Here is a 22,412-nt window from a genome sequence, read left to right on the forward strand (position 1 = left end):
GAAATTGACACCTATCTACGACTTCATAGACAAACCGACAAATACCTCTTTTTTAAGTGGTGGAGATTCAGCGAAAAGCGTGTGTGTATTAAGCGAGCTTTTTGGATCTCATTAGGGTTGCTTTATTTTTTGTTCTTAATTTGTTTATTTAATTTGGGTTTAAAATCCTACTCCTGCACATGGTGTTATAAAAAGTTGCCGACTTTGTTTGCTTTCCCAATCCAATCCATATGACTTGTTTAATTTAAGTCCCCCTTTTTGTATTTTGCAAGTTAGCAAATGTTTGATAGTTTTGGGATTTGATTAAATCGTTTTAGCTTAATCTTTCTGGCAGTAATTAAAAATTTTAGTCTAGTAAAATATGCAGAAGTTAAAACTGTAAAGATATAGACAAGGAAGATCAATCCAATGGCCAAGAAGATGCCATCTGTCAAGAGATTAAGTGATATGGTTGTTAGGTTGTTAAGGATTTGTTACTTGCTGTACAAGTAGTGAAAAGTGTATAAATAGGAACCTTTTGTATTCATTCTGTAAGGAAGTAAAAGCAATATAACAAACAGTGCAATTCTCTCTAATTCTCTTTGATCTCTCTCTTTCTACATTCTGTGTCTACAATCTTTCCCTCTCTAAACAACATTGATAACCTTTAAGCTCAAGATCGTCCTTTTCATAGGCACTGATACTATCACCACAGCTAGTGGCTCAGGTTTGGAAATATCTCATACTGGTTCTTCAACTTTAAGAGCTCCTAAATATGCTTTTTAGTTGAAAGAAATTTTACATGTTCCAAAACTGTCACAACATCTATTGTCCGTATATCAGCTCTGTAAAGTTAATCATTGCCGGTTTATATGTGTTGAGTTTTGTTTCTGGATACAGGACAAGATCACAGGGAGAATCCTTCTTCAAGGGCTGTGGAGAGCTAGATTGTACCCGATTCCTTTTCATATACCTCCATTCATACTCAAGCAAGCATAACAAGCATCTCACTTCCCTAAACAACAACACTGTCTCATTGGTCGTCAAGTCAACACATCTCTTTGGGATAACAGATTACGTCACCCTTCCAATCTTGTTGCTGCAAAAATGTTGGACCAATCTCAGGTTCCTTTTGCATTAGACCAATCTAGGCATGTGTGTATCTCTTGTTTAGAGGGCAAAATAACTAAATTGCCTTTCCCTTTTCCTGCAAATAAAACTGTACAACCTTTAGAAGTCATCCATAGTGATGTTTGGGGGCCATCTCCTACATTGTCAATAGAAGACTTCCGATTTTATGTTACTTTTGTTGATGAATGTACCAGGTATACCTGGATATTTCCATTAATGAATAAAAGTGAGGTGTTTCAAACGTTTGTGCAGTTTCATGCTTTTCTGTCTACTCAGTTTTCCAATGCACTCAAAATCTTTCAAAGTGATGGTGGTGGTGAATTTTCCAGTAACAAGTTTAAACAGTTTTTACTTGACAAAGGCATAATACATAAAAAATCCTGCCCATATACACCTGAACAAAATGGCCTTGCTGAGAGAAAGCATAGGCATATTGTTGAAACTGCCCTCACTCTTATGCATACCTCCAAATTACCTTCCCAGTTTTGGTTCCATGCCTGTGCTACTGTAGTTTATTTGGTAAACAGAATGTCATGTCATACTTTGTCTATGAAATCTCCCTATTTTTGTCTATTTGGTACTTCTCCAATCTTAACCCATTTGAAAAGTTTTGGATGTAATTGTTTTCCTTTACTACGACCTTATAAAATACTACTAAACTTCAACCCAAAACTGCCCAATGTGTGTTTCTGGGTTATGCAGGGCAATATAAGGGCTACATTTGTTTTCAACCAAGTACAGGAAAATTGTATGTGTCTAGGCATGTCCTGTTTGATGAATATACTTTTCCTTACACAACTTTGGCATCTAAAACTCATCCTTTGTAGTGTGTTTCAAACTGTACTTCTTCCTCACTTATTCCACTTCTCACAGAAAACAACACAGTGATTTCTAGTCCACCATAACTATCACACACCAGTCATTCATCATCATCACCTGCATCATCTACATCCTTACCACCTCGAGCTTCAGAGTCATTCATTGAACCATCTAGTGCTTCAGAGTCTTTGAATGTACCCTCTTCAGCTTCAGAGTTGTTCACTACTATACCTATACCCAATACCTTATCCCAAGCTTCCACCTTATTCTCTCCAGCCTCTATCACAGCTACACAATCCCTAACCCTAATGATCCTGATTTTCAATCTGAAAATCTTACTGTTGTGCTTCCAGTTCCTTCAGTCAATCTTCATCCCATGCAAACTCGGTCTAAAAGTGGGATTGTTAAAAGGAAAGCATACTCCGCAACTGTTCCTTCATCTGAGATTTCTATTGTTAAGCCTACCACTAATAAAGCTGCTACTAAAATCCCAGAATGGCAAGCAGCTATGCAAGATGAGATCACTACTTTACATTTGCAACAAACCTGGGATCTTGTTCCCTTTCCAAGTGGTAAAAATCTTGTTGGCTGCAAGTGGGTTTATCGCCTTAAAAAACATCTTGATGGGTCCATTTCCAGGTACAAGGCACGATTAGTTGCCAAGGGTTATAGTCAAGAAGAGGGGATTGACTATAGTGAGACATTCATTCCCGTGGTCAAACCAAGTACAGTCCAATTAATTCTGGCTCTTGCTGCTCAGTTTCATTGGGATTTGCGCCAATTAGATGTCAAAAATTCGTTTTTGCATGGTGACTTACATGAAGAGGTATATATGGCTCAACCTCCTGGGTTTTTTAGTACTGATCATCCATCTCACTATGTTTGCAAGCTCAAGAAATCACTATACGGCTTAAAACAGGCTCATCGCGCTTGGAATTAGAAGTTTACAAGCTTTCTTCCAGGTTTGGGTTTTCAACCTTCTCTTGCAGATCCTTCTCTCTTTGTGAAATGTACTGAGCTTGGCATTGTTGTGTTATTACTATATGTTGATAATATCATTATCACTGGTAGTAGTTCAAGTGATATTTCCACGGTGATCTTGGCTCTTACTCAACAATTTGATATGAAGGACTTGGGATAGCTTAGTTATTTTCTTGGCTTACAAATACAGTATCAGTCCGATGGTTTATTTGTCTCCCAATCTAAATATATCAAGGATCTGTTGCATAAGGTTGATATGCAAAATGCCAAAGCATGTGATACTCCCTGTCTTCCTTCTCACATGCTTCTCAAGGAAGAAGGGCAGCCTTATCATAATCCTGAACAGTATCGTAGTGTCGTTGGTGCATTGCAATATCTGACATTCACCAGGCCCGACATTGCATTTGCTATAAATCAATGTTGTCAGTTTATGCATCGTCCTATGGATTCTTATGTTGTTGCAGTCAAACGGATTCTTAGATATCTCAATAGTACAATGACCTATGGTATACATTTTAAACCTGGAACATTGTTCTTACAAGCATTTAGTGATGCTGATTGGGCTGGGGATCTAAATGACCGTCGTTCGACTTCTGGTTATATTGTTTACCTTGGTACAAGTTCGATTTCTTGGGCATCTAGGAAACAACACACTGTTTATCAGTCATCTACTGAGGCAGAATATCGAGCTTTAGCCATAACTGCTGCTGAAATGGCTTGGATCCGACAGCTTCTATGTGATTTATAGGTTCCTTTATATGCTCCTCTAATGTTGTATTGTGATAATATTTATGCAATAGCACTGTCTTCTAATTCAGTTTTTCACTCTCGGGTGAAACATATTGAGATTGATTATCATTTTGTTCGCGAAAGAGTAGTTCGAGGAGACTTGGTTGTTCATCATATGTCTTCGAAGGAACAATTTGCCGATATCCTTACCAAGGGTCTGTCTATATCTTTGTTTCGTCATCATTGTGCCAATCTCATGCTTGGTTCCTCCACCCATGTGATTGAGGGGGGATGTAAAGATATAGATAAGGAAGATCAATCCAATGGCCAAGAAGATGCCATCTGTCAAGAGATTAAGTGATATGGTCGTTAGGTTGTTAAGGATTTGTTACTTGTTGTACAAGTAGTGAAAAGTATATAAATAGGAACCTTTTGTATTCATTCTATAAGGAAGTAAAAGCAATATAACAAACAGTGCAATTCTCTCTAATTCTCTTTGATCTCTCTCTTTCTACATTCTGTGTCTACAATCTTTCCCTCTCTAAATAACATTGATAACCTTTAAGCTCAAGATAGTTAATTCAACAAAAACAAGTTGTTCTACACTCTATCAGATTGTATTTTTGCTTAATTTTTTGCCATTGATTCTACCTTTGTACAGGTTGAGCACTTTAGTTCCGAAAACTTGATTATTTACATCTCCGTTTCTTAAATTTATTCGTGCAGTGCTTGCAATTGCACACCTATATCAGTGTCTAAACTTATATTGTTCCGTTCTCTGTAGGTACCAGTAGTTATTTTCGATTTTGTTCTCTTACTGTGATGAACAATCTTAAGCTCGGGGTAGATACGGTTAGCGCACACAATCTTTTGCCTAAAGATGGGGATATGGTTCATCCAATGCCTTTGTCGAGCTTTACTTTGACGGTCAGATGTTCCGCACCACTATCAAAGAAAAGGATCTAAACCCCGTTTGGAATGAGAGCTTCTATTTCAACATTTATGATCCTTCAAACAAGCATTATCTTACACTGGAGGCCTACGTCAACAATAATGTCTAAGCTACCTACTCCAGGTCATTCCTTGGAAAGATTAGCCTCACCAGGAACTCATTTGTCCCCTATTCCGATGATGTTGTCTTGCATTACCCTTTGGAAAAGTGCGGCATCTTTTCCCGTGTAAGATGAGAGCTTGGCCTCAAGGTGTATGTTACTGATGATCCATCAATCAGGTATTCTAGTCCTGTCCCTAGTGCAGAATCCCTCATAAATTCAAATCTAAACACAGCTTATGGATATACCAAAGGAATTTCAAATCCTGTCATGAATGCTTTGCAAAATAAGAGACATGGAACAAGACACAGCTTTCATCATCTTCCTCATTCAAGTCATGACCAACAACAACAGGATTATGCTTCTTCTGCACCGAATGAGCATTATGTGCCCAAGTATGAAGCTGATCAAATGAAACAGGAACAACTACAGCCTGCAAAGCTGGTTCACATGCACTCTGCTGCATTATCACAACCGGTTGATTTTGCACTAAAAGAGACTAGCCCTTACCTTGGAGGTGGAAGAGTTGTTGGTGGCCACATTATTCATAGAAACAAGACTGCAAGCACCTATGACCTCGTGGAACGCATGTATTTTCTATATGTAAAGGTTGTCAAGGCTTGCGAGCTTCTTGCTATGGATGTCATAAGGAGTCTTGATCCGTTTGTTGAAGTCAGAATTGGAAACTACATAGGGATTACCAAGCACTTTGAGAAGTAACAAAATCTTGTATGGAATCAGGTTTTTGCTTTCTCAAAGGATCGAATGCAAGCATCTGTATTAGAATTTGTTATTAAGGATAATGATTTAATTAAAGATGATTTGGTGGGGCTTGTAAGATTCGACAATAATGAGGTGCCGATGAAAGTCCCACCAGATGGTCCTCTGGCTCCAGAATGGTACCTGCTAGAAAGGAAAAAAGATTAAAAGTGAGCTGATGCTCGCAGTCTGGATTGGAACGCAAGCAGATGAGGCTTTTTCTGATGCATGGCATTTCTGATGCAGCTACTCATGTTGATAGCACACTAGCTGCCTCCACATCAGTACGTTCAAAGGTCTATCATGCACTTAGGTTGTGGTATGTGCTTGTCAATTTTATCGAGGCACAAAGACACTTCAGGTTTTGAAAACAAAGACACTTCAGGCTCGAAATCTAAATACCCATTGAAATGAAGATATTTTGTTTGTCGCTTCTGAACCTTTGAAGATCATTTTATCATTTCTGTTGAGGATTGTGTGGACCCTGGGAGAGATGAAATTATTCGGAGAGTCATATTACCACTAAACATTGTAGATAGGCATGCTGATGATCGTATGATCCATTCCTGATGGTTTAATCTAGAAAAGCCAATTGCTGTCGATATATATCAGTTGAAAATGGACAAGTTCTCAAGTCACCTTCATCTTCGAGTTTGTCTTGATGGAGGTTATCATGTTCTTGATGAGGCAACTCATTACAGCAGTGATTCAAGCCCTACGACAAAGCAACTTTAGGGGCCATCAGTTGGCTCGGAATCTTGAATGCATCAAGGTTTCACCCAATGAAAATGCGCAATGAAAAGGGCACATCAGACACATATTGTGTGGCAAAGTATGGTCATAAATGGGTCCGGACAAGAATCTTCGGTAACCACCTGAGTCCAAAATTCAATAAGCAGTACACTAGGGAAGTATTTGATCCTGCTACAATTCTTATTGTAGGTGTATTTGACAACATTCAGCTCGGGGATAAGGATTCCAATGGTCATAAGAACCTGAAGATTGGGAAGGTTCATGTTTGTATCCCAACACTTGAAGCAAGACATATATACACGCACTCTTATCCCCTGCTGGTTCTTCACCCAACTAGTGTTAAGAAGATGCGGGAGCTGCCTTGGCAATTCGGTTTTCATGTACATCCTTTGTAAATATGATGTACATATACTCAAAACTGATGTTGCCAAAGATGCATTATGCAAGGCCCTTCAATGTTATGCAGTTTGACATGTTACGTCACCAGGCTGTCAACATAGTTATAGCTGTTAACTACATTGCAAAAGATGAAATTGGTACAAAGGAAGAGAAAGAATTGGTAGAGAGAAAACAAGAAAGATTGTATTGATTGATTAGAGAAAATGTATACAACTGAACTTAAGGAAATGATAACTATACAATCCCTTATATAGCCATATAACCCAATTACAATAATACCCCTCTAACTATACTAACAAACTCCACTACTAAAATAGTTTCATGGGGCATTTCTGTTATTACTAAAGATTTCTATTATTACTCCCCCCTCAAACTAAACTTGGTGTAGCCAATTGAAGTTTGAACTAGCTAGAGCTCTGAAACTGATCTGGAACTGCATGACATTTTGAATGCATGACAAAGGTTGTGGTGAAGCCTGGGATTTGGTAAGATGACCATGTGACTGAGAGATCCAAGTTTTCCAATAGGGACATGCTTAATGGTACATAAGTTGGAGAAAGATTTGATGAAGTCAGAGTTTAGAGAAGCCAATGAGTGAATGATCCAATTCTAAGCCAACAAAAGCCCTGAAATCACTTTTCAGAGATGAGAGATCATATTCTCCAACCGTGGGCTTTGGTAGATGTTGTAAGAAGCGAGGAAACCACTTCTTGAAAGCCATACATGCATGATTTTATCCTTAAGAGCTCAATTGATCAACCCATGAGGCTCGCTGAAATGTATGTTGCTGCTGAAAAATGCTCTGCACAATACAGTTTCTAATCCTAATATGTTGAAGTCTTTGTCATCTACAGAGGAGTTTGAGCAAAAAAATATTTTGAACTAACTAAAATTTACAGAAACTAGCACCAAATCAACTAAGAAGACTGACACTCCAAGAAACCAAATCAACAAAAGAGAATGACACTCCAAGAAACCAAATCAACCAAGGAGATTGACACTCCTGATAGCTTACTAAATCTTCCCAGATACTAACACCAAAATTAACCAAGGAGAATGACACTCCAAGATACACGCAGAAAGAATGACATTTCCTGCCTTTGCATTTACAAATCGTAATCTTTAACTAAGAAACTCAAATCCTAGAGAATGACACTCCAAGATATAGACAGAAAGAATGACGCTTTTTGATATCTACACATCAAAATTCTCAACCAAAACTCCCAAACACTACAGAATCATTAGCAGAGACGAATTCACCTGATTTTCAGCGTGAACTTCCCAAAATCTTCAAACTGCGTGATTTCAGACAAACAACCCACTTTTCAGACCTTTGAACTTCCAACTCGAGCACCAAACAAGTCAACGGAAAGCATCTTCAGGATTGGAAATGGCGACGAACCAATTGACAATTCTCTAAAAAAGAAACTTCATAAATTTCTTCAACTACCAACATTTCTTGCAATCAGCCTTAATCATATACTCAAAACCCCGAAACATATCATATAGAATTCACACCAACACTGCATAAAATTTCATTGACCCAAAAACACAAACACCTTATGTGCAGAATTGAAGAACCAAAGAAATGTAATGATATGATTCCAACAGTGCCACCAGAAAAGATTACAGCAAGAGCACCAATCCAAGAACAATAACTAGACTTCAAGAACTTCAAGAACCATACCCAAATCCAGTGCAAATTCAGTGAAATATTATGAAAGGAAGAAATAGAGAATCATACCAAAATATGCAAATCCTGATTTTGCCAATGAAAGTGGCCATCATCATGCAATTGCATATGTGATTGGAATTGGTGAAGCCGCCCTCTCAGTCTCACTCTTCGGACAACGACTCCATCATTTCATACAGTCTCTCTGGCTTTTTCGTGTGATAATGATTGAACAAATTCGAACCTCCTTTTTTATTTTTCTTTCCCTTTCAATTCTTCGGTCAATTAATTTCCCAAGCCAAGCAAAAAGTCATAATCTTTTTCACGATGCGGCAGTCGCAGAGAAGGAAAAGGAATAAGAAGAAAACCCATGTTCCTGCTGCTATTTTTTTTCCTGAAATTTTCTCCAACTTTCGATCTGGAACGGGGAAACTCATGAATTTGATCGAAAAGATATCACCCTAGAAACAAATCAACCTAAAGAACGATCGCGGAAGCACCCAGAAACTTATCCTAACATCTAATGAAAATTTGGAAAGAAACTAAGCTTGAAACAAATGAAAAATAATAAGAAATGGAACCACCATAATCCATAGCGTGAGCCCGGTGGCTCTGATACCATGTTAACTACATTGCAAAAGATGAAATTGGTACAGAGGAAGAGAAAGAATTGGTAGAGAGAAAACAAGAAAGATTGTATTGATTGATTAGAGAAAATGTATACAACTGAACTTAAGGAAATGATAACTACACAATCCCTTATATAGCCATATAACCCAATTACAATAATACCCCTCTAACTATACTAACAAACTCCACTACTGAAATAGTGCCATGTGGCATTTTTGTTATTACTAAACATTTCTATTATTAGTAGCAAGGCTAGGCCGAACGAAGCCACCACTTAGGAAGGAAATGGTGGAATACATGTCTGACGTGGACTCGTATCCTTGGAGTATGGGATAGAGCAAAGTGAATTTCTTCAAGCTAATGACGGTTTTCTCAGGAGTATTTGCTGTAGGCAAATGGTTTACTGATATATGCATGTGGAAGAATCCCATCACAACAGTGCTTGTTCATGTTTTCTTCCTTATGCTTGTTTGCTTCCCGGAACTAATTCTGCCACAGGTTTTCTGTACATGTTTCTTATAGGGATATGGAACTTCTGTTATAGGTCTAGATATCTTCCCCACATGAACACAAAGATCTCACAAGCTGAGTTAGTGCACCCTGATGAGCTAGATGAGGAGTTCGACACATTCCCAACAAGTAGGAACTCAAAGCTGGCGAGTATAAGGTTGTTGACTTTTGTATTTTAGGTAAGATCCCTAATTGATATGTAATCCCGTGTATTCTCATGTAATCACTTGTAATTAGTTCTCTTTCCATTTATGTTAGGCTTGTACACCTTTAAATACCTCTTATTGAGAAGAATATATCACAATTCAAAGCATTCTCTTCTTGGCACCAAAGCCAGGTTGGTAAAAAAAACAAAAAAACCTTAGCTAGACAACACTGTCGCGGCTCAGCCATGTTCGGTTCGCCTTCCTTGATTAGCGAGCGATTATCGTCGTTGCTATCCCTTGATCAGTGAGCGATTATTGTCGTTGCTACCCTCTCTAAATTCGAAATAAACAGTGAGTGACGACGTCATTGCTAACTCGAATCTACTTAATCGATTCACTATGTAGTGTGACGAACCAGACTTGCTACCTCGTATCACTGCAGCCCGACCCAATATCGCATCAGACCACAACCCTACTGCAATTGTTGTCCCATCATGCCTATAATCCCCAAACTCAGTACGAATTTGTCGTTCCTACACTGATATGAAATAATCCAACACTCAAATTAAAACCCTATGATTGTAGTATATGTAAGTAGGGATTGTTCTAGGCCAGGGATTAGAAGAGATGCTAATCTACTCAATTTAAACTTTAAAACACTTAACTAGACTAAAAAACAGCAACTTAGACTCTTATGACTCAAAACTGACCAAATTGACTCAAAACAGCAAAACTAAGTTAAAAAGACTCAAAACAGACTCTAGGGAGTGATTTGGACGAATTTAAGACTCTGAAGACTCAAAACTCTAAATTAGACAGATTTGAACTCAATTAACTAAACTAAGACACCAAAGAGGAACTATGGGGGTTTTTGGACGAATTTGATAAAACTAAATAAATTGCAGCAAACAAAGTAAGTTAAAACGAAATTAAGGTGAATTCAAGGGTGAAAAGCTAGTTAGAGGGTCCTTCTCCACACATGAACATATGCAACATAATTCGATTTTCAGTATTGTTTTTTTAAACCATGAATGACAATACCCCAAATTAATCGTGAATGCACTAATTAACTCTCAGATTTCCCTAAATTCATTGAATTGAATGGACAACGCATCGCAATCAAATTATTCTTCTCAATTTCCCTATATGAATAGCATAATAGAGATACATTCAAAGATCATTAAGTTCTATGGAAATCATAAGCATTGACAAGGCTATCGTAACTATGAACTGCATGATACTCCAACCAAGAATCTACTTAACACGATTGTGACTAGCAATCTCCACTACTTTTAATTATAAGTTCCTAACGATTAGGTGAAATTCCCTTATAATTTAGCATCAGATTCATGTATGCAAACTAAGTATGCATCCTTAATCAACACACAAGAATAAGTTATCAATCAAATAGATAAGTAAATCACATTCATGTTTTACGAAACAATAACTGAAAGGAATCAATCAGTGGCGGAGCCACATGGAGACTAGGGTAGTCCATGGCTCATCCTGGAAATAAATTTATATCGACTATGTAGTAATTTTTGCAATAATGTCCATGTGGTGTGTTGGTATGTCAGGTATTAAAGTTTTCATTAGGTCCTGGGGTCGACGCCTGTTAACGGAAAGCTACTTTTTGGTATTTTTTTACCAATTACCATATATAACTACCCTTCTGCTAACATTCTGATTTCTTTTAAACCAATTATTTTTTTGTTAGTTCATATAAAACAAGGTATATATATTCGGGAGGAAGATTGAATGATATTAAAAAAAAGTATCGTAATAATAGCTTATTTTTTTGTTAGTTCATATAAAACAAGGTATATATATTCGGGAGGAAGATTGAATGATATTAAAAAAAAGTATCGTAATAATAGCTTATTTTTTTGTTAGTTCATATAAAACAAGGTATATATATTCGAGAGGAAGATTCAATAATATTAAAAGAAAAATATCGTAGTAATAGTTTGAGCTAGTCATAACGTTATTATCAATGTTGCGTTAGATGTCAACACAGGTTCTATTTACTATGACATCTCTCAATGCTATTTTTTTCATAAATATTTTAAAGCTCCATCACTCTTGTTTGATTCAAATTTTCCATGATATTACTAATTTTTTTTCTAATTTCTTTCATTAGTTTAAAGGCCCCTCCTGGCATTAATTTCTGGCTCCGCCAATGGAATCAATTCATATTAAGCATATGTCTATGGCTTTGAACTCACCTTTAACTAAGAGAACTTAGTTACACATGTTCATAGCAATTGTAAAACAAACTGAAATAAACATTGAAACTAAAATGGGGGAAGAAAGAACTCTTAGAACTTCAATGGTTGCAGGTGGCTTGTGCACAAGGACCTCCTTCATCAATGGAAGGCACGGCAAGACTATCTTCCTCTCCAATGGTGTAGCAAATGATGTAGAATGGTGTATGTGTTGTGGCAGGATGTGTTTCTGAATGGTAGGGGGATGGTGGTTTGAATTGTGGCAGAAAATATGTATTTATAGGGAGAAAAGGCACAACAAAAAGGGTTGAATTAGGACTCCAAATCAGCAAAGAACAAGGACAATTCTCATCAGATTCCAAGGATGAAAATGAGTAGGAAATTCGTCAGATTTCTAGGGGGAAGAAGGATCAAGTTATTTGCATTATTTTAGGGCTTCTAGAATCAGATAATAGGCATTCTAATGTGATAAGGAGTCCCCCTTGCAGCTGGATTTAAGGCATGATAAGATTGGGATAGGATAAGATAAGATAATGTTAGTTTAGATAAGATAAGGTTGGATAAGGTTTTGGATAATGTTCCTTCTTTTGAGCTGATTCCTTATCTTCTTTGTCTTGAATTTAATATCTTCATCTCCTTATCAGATTCCTAGCCTTTTGAACTCCAAAAATGTCCATCCACCTTGGCCCATACATGTGCTATCCATTTAGTGCCCAAAACTGCTTTGAAATGTTTCAAAATGCACTTTCTTGCCAGCTTTGTCATTTCGACCTACAAACACACAAAAATAGCTTAAATCACTATAATAAACACAAACTAACTATGAAAATGCAAGAAAACAAGCTAACTAAGTCGCATAAATATGCTCCTATCATACACCAGATTTGACTTACTCGAATGCAACCTCAAGATTTGATTCGTACCCGTTTCAAATCATATTCTTTGACTGACTTCTGTCAGCTACGAAGAACCTACCAATATCGTTGCTACAACTCGCTTTGAACATTGTTGCTATTGTCATTGATGTCTTCTCTGTGTGAAGGCTTGAATCCCCCACACCACTACTGCTGTTTGAAGAAAAGAAAAAGATAAAAAGAGGAAAAAAAAGAAAAGTAAAAAAAAGGAAAAGAAAGGGAATCAAAAGTCCATGGGAGAGAAAAGAATTGGTTAATCATTAGGCTTTTTTTTTTCCTTCTTCGGCCATCCAGATTGCAGGCGAGCTTAGGCATGGTTTATTTGGGCTTGGGCTTTATTAATCAGTTACTCACGTTGCACCCATAGTAATGGTGGGCCGAACTTATGGGACCAATCGTGACCGGTTCAAGTCGCGTGCATTGGTTGCCGAAGTTAAGGTAGATTCTGACCATGCAGGTAATGATGGTAAGGCTTTAAAAGTTTCTGCATCTGTTATGAATAGTACATGGATAATTGATTCTGGTGCTACTAAATATACGACTTGTGATTCTAGACAGGTACAAACTTTAAAACCATCCACCAATACTATAGTTAGTGTTGCCAATGGTAATGTTGTCCCCATTATTAGGGAAGGCGATATCTCATTCTCTGATACCCTGAATCTTGACTTCATACTTGTTATTCCTTCCATTGACTATAATTTATTATTTGTTGCTCAAATAACTATTGCCCTACATTGCCTTGTTATTTTTTTGCCTTCATTTTGTGTTTTTAAGGACATTTGGACTAGCAAGACGATTAGTTATGGTATTAGGAGGGGAAAACTCTACTACTTAGAGTTGACATCGAACAGTTCTCAAAATTTGACTCAAGCTCTTGCCATGGAAGGATCACATGAGGAAAGGGATAAGGTTTCAAAGGTTTGGTTGTGGCATCGTCGACTTAGACATGCTTCTTTCGACTATTTATGAAGGTTATTGCCTAGCCTATTTTTTAAGCACAACGTTTCTAGCTTTAAATGTGGTGTTTGTGAAATGGCTAAAAGTCATTGTGCTTTATTTCCGTCCAGTATGAATAAAAGTTTAGTTCCATTTATGATAATTCATTCTGATGTTTGGGGGCCATCTAAAACTGCTATGTTTGGTGGTGCTCATTGGTTCGTTACTTTTATTGATGATTGCACACGTATGACTTGGGTCTGTTTGATGAAGTCCAAAAGTGGGTCTATTTGATGAAGTCCAAAACTGAAGTTCCTTCTGATATACCCTACCCTCAGTTATATGTACAATTTCATAATTTCCCTAAAGCTTAATGGAATTATCAATCTAGTCCATTATCTTTATTAAATTTGGACCCTTGATCTTGATTTCCAAACTCCTTCAAACTGCCATGTGGCAGCACCCCAACACTCCTCACGTTTCTCTCTCTCTCCCCCACCCCATAACTCATTTTCCTCTTTCTTTCAGCTCTTTTTCTCTGCTCTCTCCCTCTTTCAAAACCCTATCATCTCTCTTCCTCTCTTGTACCGTGACCACACACACAAAACTACACCACCTGCTCGAGTAGGACAGCACCACCATCCTCATCCCTCCTTCATCAATCTTTTCTCTCTCCCGTCACAGCGAGGATGATGAAACCCTGAAAACTCTCCAGCAGTTTTAGTTGTTTTTTCGGTTAGGTAAGTTCGAATTTTCCTCTCTTTTCATTCTAGTGTGAAGCTTGGAAGAGATTTATTGAGTTTTATGTCATTTTTATCAAGGTTTTAGAACAAGATCAGGTCGGGGGAAAACTCACCCATCTTCAGCAAGCTTGTGGTTGTTGAGGAATTTTTCGAACATCACCGGCCGTTTCATGGCAAACCAAAGGTATAAACTTACTCCTTTCACCTTGTGCTTCCTTTTGGTACTTAGATCGGAGCTTAGGGTTCATGTTTGCAATCAGCCGGAGCTAGGGAAGTTCATGTGTTCATCTCTGTTCAGTCAAGTCCTTTCCGGCCGTTTCAAAGACCCTCAGGCCTTAAGCCCGTTATGAGCCAGCCCAAAACCCTAACCTATTCCCTTTTTAATTTTATTTAAATTCCTAAAACCCAAAAGGCCTTAGGGCCGTGACACCTAAGCCCAAAACCCTTGGCTTTTAAGCCTTAGGGCCAGGAGGAACTCAGGCATCAAGCCCGTTAAGCCCATTTTCCTTTTTTTATTAAGTTAATTGTTTTTAAAAATCAAAAGGGCCCTTGGGCCGTTTCTATTGGGGGCTTTAAGCCCAAACCCTAAAGTCCTAAACCTAGTCCAACCCTAAGCCCAGACCTGTTTGACTCGGTCTGGCCGTTGACTTTGACTTTCAGGTTGACTTTTCCAGTTTTCGTCTGAGACCTCTCCTTGGCTAATTTCGACATCTTGGACCTATTTTTTAAGTCCATCTTCCCAAATTCCATCATTTGAGTAGAGTTTGACTAAATGTACCCCTTTATGTGAATAGGTGCAATTATTAGCGGCGATTCCGTTATTCCTTTTTTATACAGCTTTGCACCATCGGTGTATGGTGAGTGGACCCCTTCAAAAAATGCATGTTTTAATAGTAGAAATGCATACATGAAAAGCATGATTTGATGATTACGTTTTATGAAATGTTTTGTGAGAGATCATGCTTACTGAGGCTAGATTGAATTACTACTATTTTTCCTATAACCCGTGTTCTTATAGAATATATGATGGATGACGATATGATATTTAGACATGTTTAGAACACCTCTTTTATAGTATAGATGATAGATGACTTTATACTATGAACTTGCTTTTCAATATATGTATGTTCAATGGTTTTTGTACTTACCTAGTAGTCCTTATTCCGCTACTAGACGTAGGGATAGATTCTGGTCTGTCCCGGGCGAAGGTTTGGTGTTGGCATAGGGCCTAGAGTGTGTTTCCTCTGGCTATTTAGCATAAGGACGGGGAGCCGGGGAGCCGGCATGGGGCCTAGAGTGTATTTTCCTTTGACTGTCTGCTCAGAGACAGGGAGCCGGCATGAGGCATGGGGGTTATCGGACATTCACTAGTGATTATATATATATATATATATATATATATAAGTTATGATTTCAGACATTACACGACATGCTAGGTTTCGGAAAACCTATGTTTATCATTATATATGTGTTTTCATAAAACCTGGGGGTTAGTACATTGACAACTGTTTTACTATGTATATATATATCAACTTGGTCCACCCATGTTTGTTTTACACCCCCTTCAGGACCTTATAACAAGGAATACGATCTGAGCTACGAGGAATTTCTCTACCAGTGATTCAGTGCTATATCTTCTCTGCTTCGGCACCTATTGTAATAACATTTCTCTATCTTAAATTTTCGCTTATATTCTGTATTAGATGTATGCTCTGAACATGTTATGCGTTATCCTAATTTTAATAGTTAGCAGTTGAACTTTAATATTGTGTTATTAGTTCTTATTGCATGTTTTAGCATATTTCTCAGCATTTGCTTAAATTAAATGGCTTTTGTCACCCTTCGAGTGTCGGCCAACACGTGACCATTCCGATGTCCCAAGGACATCGGGATCGGGGCGTGTCACCTTCTTTGTTTCAGTAGTTTTATAAAATGGCACAAGTACAATATAAGTCACACATACAAGTTCTCAAAAGTGATAATGACAATAATATGTTAACTCTGACCTTCTTGCCTTTCTTGATCATCATGGCATTGTTCATCAAACCATATACTATACTCCACAACAAAATGGGGTTGCAGAATGCAAGAACCGTTAACTTTTAGAGGTTGTTTGTGCTTCTTTGCTCGAGGCTCGTCTCTCGTTATCCTATTGGGGAGAATCCTTCCCCTCAGCTGCGTATCTCATTAATCTTGTTCCATCCCGATCCGTTGATTTTCAAACACCATTTTAGGCTCTCTCTTCACACTTTAATGCTCATGTGGTCCCTAATCTTCCACCTTATGTGTTTGGTTGTGTGGCCTTTGTTCATCTCCATAAACAGTAGAGGAGTAAGCTTGAACCTCAGGCCTTACGGTGTGTGTATGCAGGGTATGCCTCAAATAAAAAAGGATATCGTTGTTATCACCCTCTGACCAAAAAGTTGTTTGTCATTATGGATGTTTCCATTCATAAGAATAATATGTACTTTGCCAATCTCGAGTCTTCACTTCAGGGGGAGAGTCAAACAAAAGTTCAAACTCTTGATTATACTATTTCAAAGACAGATAATGTGAATGTTTTGGATTTAAGTGGTGATGTCTTGGAGTAAGTGGTGATCATTCACAAGAAAATAATAATGTGAATGAATTAGAAGTAAGTGGTAATGTCTTGGAGACAAGTGGTGATCATTCACATGGAAACAATGTTGAAAACTTTGAAAGTAATGAGTTGACTGCACCAGGTAACTCACACCCTTCCTCTACACTTGACAGCTCACTGCCAGTTTTCTCACCAGCAGACAACCTTGTGTCACCAACTACATCACAATCGATGTCACCGCCCATAAGCCTCAATAACCATAATCAATCGCCTTCGATCCCAGATGCACCACCGTCACATCACCTCCCTGACCGTGTAAACCGATGTATTCCTAAACCTACTTATGAAGCTGACCCTAAATGCAAAACTAGGTATCCAATGAATAAGCCCAATCCTGAATCCAATGTGTTATACCCATTAACTAATTATGTGTCTACCAGTCACCTGTCAGAATCAAATAAGTCATATGTGTTTCAATTATCTACTGTATCTATTCCTAACAGTGTGCAAGAGGCTTTAGCTGATCCACGTTGGTAAGCAGCAATGAATGAAGAGTTGAAGTCTTTGACGAAAAATGCTACATGGGAGATTACAGACTTGCCATCAGATAAGAAACCTATGGGATGTAAATGGGTTTATACTGTGAAGTATAAAGCTAAGGGGACGGTGGATCGCTTCAAGGCAAGACTGGTAGCAAAATGATACACTCAAAAATATGGAATTGACTATACAAATACATTTGCTCATATGGCCAAGATCAACACAGTTCGTGTTTTGTTGTCCTTGGCTATAAATCTTGATTGGCCTTTACAACAGTTCGATGTGAAGAATGCCTTCTTACATGGAGATTTGACAGAAGAGATTTATATGGACCTTCCACCTGGATGTAATGCTCCAAATAAATACAAAAAAAAAAAAGTGTGCAAGTTTAAGAAATCCTTATATAGCTTGAAGCAGTCTGCTTGAGCATAGTTTGGAGGATTCACAAAATCTATGAAAGCATTTGGTTACAGACAAAGTAACTCTGATCATGCTTTTTTCCTGAAAAGACAGAATGGGAAGCTTACTGCACTTATTGTGTATGTAGATGATATGGTGGTAACAAGTCATGATCCAGAAGAACATGTGGCCTTGCAAAGATACATGTCTACAGAATTTGAAGTGAATGACCATGGATCCCTGAAATATTTTTTAGGGATTGAGGTATCGAGAAGCAGTTCTGGAATTTTCTTATCTCAGATAAAGTATATTATTGATTTGTTGTACGAAATTGGCATGTTAACTTGTCATCCAGTAGCTACACCATTAGAAGAAAGATTGATGCTTAGTGTTGATCCTAATCAAGTACCAGTTGACAAAGGAAGATACCAAAGGTTAGTAGGTCGTTTGATGTATTTGGCACACACAAGACCAGACCTTGCGAATGCCTTGAGTGTAGTGAGTCAATACATGCATGATCCTAGAGAACAACACATGAATGCCGTGATGAGAATATTGCAATATTGAATGGAAGTCCAGGCAAAGGAATTTTGTTTAAAAGGAATTACCTTAGTGTTGAAGGTTATACTGATGCAAACTAGGCAGGTTCGATTGACGATAGGCTCTCAACATCAGGTTACTTTACATTTGTTGGGGAAAACATGGTTACATGGAGAAGTAAGAAACAAAATGTGGTTGCCCGTTCCAGTGCAGAAGCTAAATACAGATGTATGGCTTTGGGGATTTGTGAAATTTTGTGGCTTAAGCTTCTGCCAAGCTGTGATGACCTGTATTTTCAAAACCTTTGCCTATTTTTTTTTAATGTATTATTTATATTTACTTACAGTTTTATTATTTGAGCAAGTAATATCTATAGTTATTTATTTATTTGAACCTACAACATTTTCTCACCTATCTTCACTGCCTGTATCGTATCTCATTTTTCCATCTCATAGCTTACACTTGTCAAGTTATTGCTTCTAACGTGGCATGACCATGTTCATAGTAATCTATAGTAATTTTAGAATTTCATTTTGAGGTGCTTGTAAGCATGCTTATTTACACCTCCTCCTTTGTTTCGATAACCAAGATAAGAGCCATCCTCTATGTCTATCTATAAATATGTATTCTATTAATATAGTTTACTTCTTGGTTAAGTTTTCTTGACCACTACGTTTGGGTAGCCGCCTCATACTCCTATAAATAGGAGCAAAGGCTCCATTCTTTTGAAACCACAGAAGCATGCAATGCATGCATTACGTAGGGGTGATGTACATATAGTATATATCTATGTATACATATATATGTACGTGTGTGTGTGTGTATATATTATATATGTATAGAGAGAGATAGCGAGCTAGGGTTAGAGAGTTTGAGGTGTGTGGAAATGTTAGTTGGGTTGTCTTGCCAAAGCTTGGATTATCAAGGTGAGTGGTTTATGTAATGTGTTTCAAAGTATTCTTATTTTCTAATAAATGAAAACCACGAACTATTGTGGGTTTTATCTATTTATAAATCTCTATCTATTTTAAGTCAAGCATGTTGGATTTGTTGAAATGATTTTGGAATTATTAATATGGTGATATGTGGATTAATTGGATATGTTCATGGAGCATGAGAACTTTAGTGTTGCATTAATCCGAGGGATAAATGTAAACTGCACATGGGGACTTTAGGGCAAAATGGCCAGTAAGGGTCACGTGGTGTGTTACAATTTTTGAAGGATGTAATGAACACATAAAGGGATGATGTGTTATGGAATGATGTGGCTAAAGCTTTGATATTATTATTCTATTTTATAGTGTGATTAAAATGGCAAGCTTGACTGGCATATTATATATTCTACTCACTGAGCGACGGTGGTTGTTGCTCACCCCTCACCTATTATTTTACAGTTGGGTTATTTGGCAAGACAGGTGTTGGAAGAGCTGAGGTTGTGATTGAGGAGAAGTTTAAGGATTTTTATTTATTATTTTTGTACACCCTGTAAGGATTTTGAAGTTATATTTAATAAGAGGAGTTTATATTTTCCAACCCGTGTCAATTTCTTTTTATTTATTTTTACTTTACTCGCGTTTCGGGCGCGGGGTCTTATTTTTCCCCTGACCCTGGGTCCAGGGCATGACACAAGCGATTTGGGTATACAACATGATAAGCCCATGAAATTATTTTGTGATAATAAAGCTGCTCGTGATATTGCACAGAATCCAGTACAACATAATAGAACAAAGCATGTTGAAGTTGACCGGTTCTTCATCAAAGAAAAATTGGAAGGAAAAATAATTGAATTACTGGCAATAAGAACAAAAGATCAGTTGGCATATCCTCACAAAAGCTGTTTCAAGTCACAAGTTTTCAAGTTTCTTGAACAAGTTGGGCATGAGCGACATATATGCACCAACTTGAGGGAGAGTGTTGACTTTTGTATTTTAGGTAGGATCCCTAATTGATATGTAATCGTGTGTATTCTCATGTAATCACTTGTAATTAATTCTCTTTCCATTTTGTTAGGGATGTACACCTTTAAATACCTCTTATTGAGAAGAATATATCACAATTCAAAGCATTCTCTTATGAGGTATGATCGCCTAAGGAGTGTAGCTGGTAGAATTCAGACTGTTGTTGGTGATATAGCTACCCAAGGGGAACGGTTTCAGGCATTGTCAAGCTGACGCGATCCACGCGCTTCAGCACTTTTTGTCACATTCTGCCTCATGCCGCCTTGGTGATGTACGTTACACCGTCCCAGGTAGTGGCAGCATTGGCCGGGTTCTTTATGATGAAGCATCCGAGGTTTCGCCATAGGCTACCATCCGCACCCATCAACTTCTTCCGCAGGCTGCCTTCAAGGACCGACAGTATGTTGTAAACTAAAGCTCAAATGTTTCTTGCTGCTGGGATCATTTTACTGACTTAATATTTGTTGACATTGTTGTTCTTCTTCCTGTTTCTTGCTTCCTTTGGGCCGCTAGTGGGATGATATAGGAACATGAATAAGTAAAATAATTTTTTCAAGAAAATTCTTGATTTCTCTATTATTTGTATGCTAAAAACTCACGATAATATAATTTTTCGATCACATTGTAAATCACATCTTTGAAAGAACTGAATTCACCATGATCGTTAGTTCTGCCTTTATAAAGGTTGTGTTCAATAAGTACAGTACATCTTCTTTATACCACATGCTAATATTATTTTTTATTACATTGTAAATCATATCTCTGAATGAGTTGAGTACACCGTCGTTGTTAGTTTATTATGAAATTAGCAACTTAAATTTTAAGCTACTAATTACACGTTTTAAATTCGCAAGTGCACAATACTAGACACATAGTATAGAAAGCAAGTAAGAGATCATTCCCACGAGGATTGCACTAATATGTATCTAGATTATGATTCCTAAAACAATTTAAATTAATTCTTTTACAAAAGTATAAAAACACAATATAAATAAAAGTAATTGGCAATAAGGGTTTTGAAAGATGTTTGAACGGCTAGGAAGCTTTTTTGCCTAAGTAATCGATACACAAGTTAGATGCTTAACGTTTGCCAACCTAAAGGCATGGTATCTACTTTTTAAGTTGTTGATTTCCCAAAAACAAATTAGGTATGGGTGTCTATTCTTAACTCTTTTTGTTCTCGAAGTATTTAGCATGGTATCTATTAAGTTACACTCTGAGAAAGCATAATACAATGGAAATCGACAAACACGTGAATCTGTCTATTCCGGTTATTCATGGTAGTTAATTCCAAGAACAGTAACTAGTTCTCTTGTTACTTAGCATAGGTACAAGACTTGTTCATCCAAATTTACCTATAGAACGAACTCAATTATAAAGTTATTCTATAGTGATCAAGCATAAAAATAACTCGATAAGATTGGAATTAAAATAGAAATTAACCATTAAAGTATCAACAAATTGTCTTGTCACAAAATTGTATCAAAAATAAAAAGGAAAATAAGAAACTCTTTGATAACGAATTGCAGAATGGTGCTCTGGTCCTTCCTCTTCCTCCCTTGTGCCGTGGGTTGTACCTTCTCTGTTTTGGTGACTGCTGCTACCTTCCTTTATTTTTTTTCTTTCTAAATCTGTTTTTGCACGCTGCCTTGCTGCTGCGCTGATCAGGGATAAAGCCTACCTTTTCATTTGTCACAGCCCAAGGCTTGAATAGCCTATTTTAACCTTCTTTAATCTACCCCGTTGACACACATTTGTACAAAACTTTGTATTCGGGCATAGCCCAACCTTCATGTACTAAAACTGCCATAACTGCCTCTAGAAAAATAATATTCACGAACCGTGAAATTCTACGAAAAATAGACATCCATAGATTTCCAAGAATATGTGGCACATCTCTTTGTTCTTCTCGAGTCAATACAGTTTAATCCACGAACTTGACTGATCTGCAGAGGCTGTGCTGACGACATGGAATTGCAAACCCTTTTTAGTCTCAATACTTTCTTTTTAGCT

The 22,412-nt window shown here is 37.5% G+C and overlaps 1 pseudogene; it reads left to right on the top strand.

Moving 5' to 3' along the window:
• The first annotated feature begins 1,326 nt into the window (after nucleotides 1-1,326).
• On the top strand, nucleotides 1,327-20,869 carry LOC114819218 (multiple C2 domain and transmembrane region protein 7-like; annotated as a pseudogene).
• The last annotated feature ends 1,543 nt before the right edge of the window (nucleotides 20,870-22,412 follow it).

Source organism: Malus domestica, chromosome 14 (assembly GCF_042453785.1).
Source record: "Malus domestica chromosome 14, GDT2T_hap1".
NCBI lineage: Eukaryota > Viridiplantae > Streptophyta > Magnoliopsida > Rosales > Rosaceae > Malus > Malus domestica.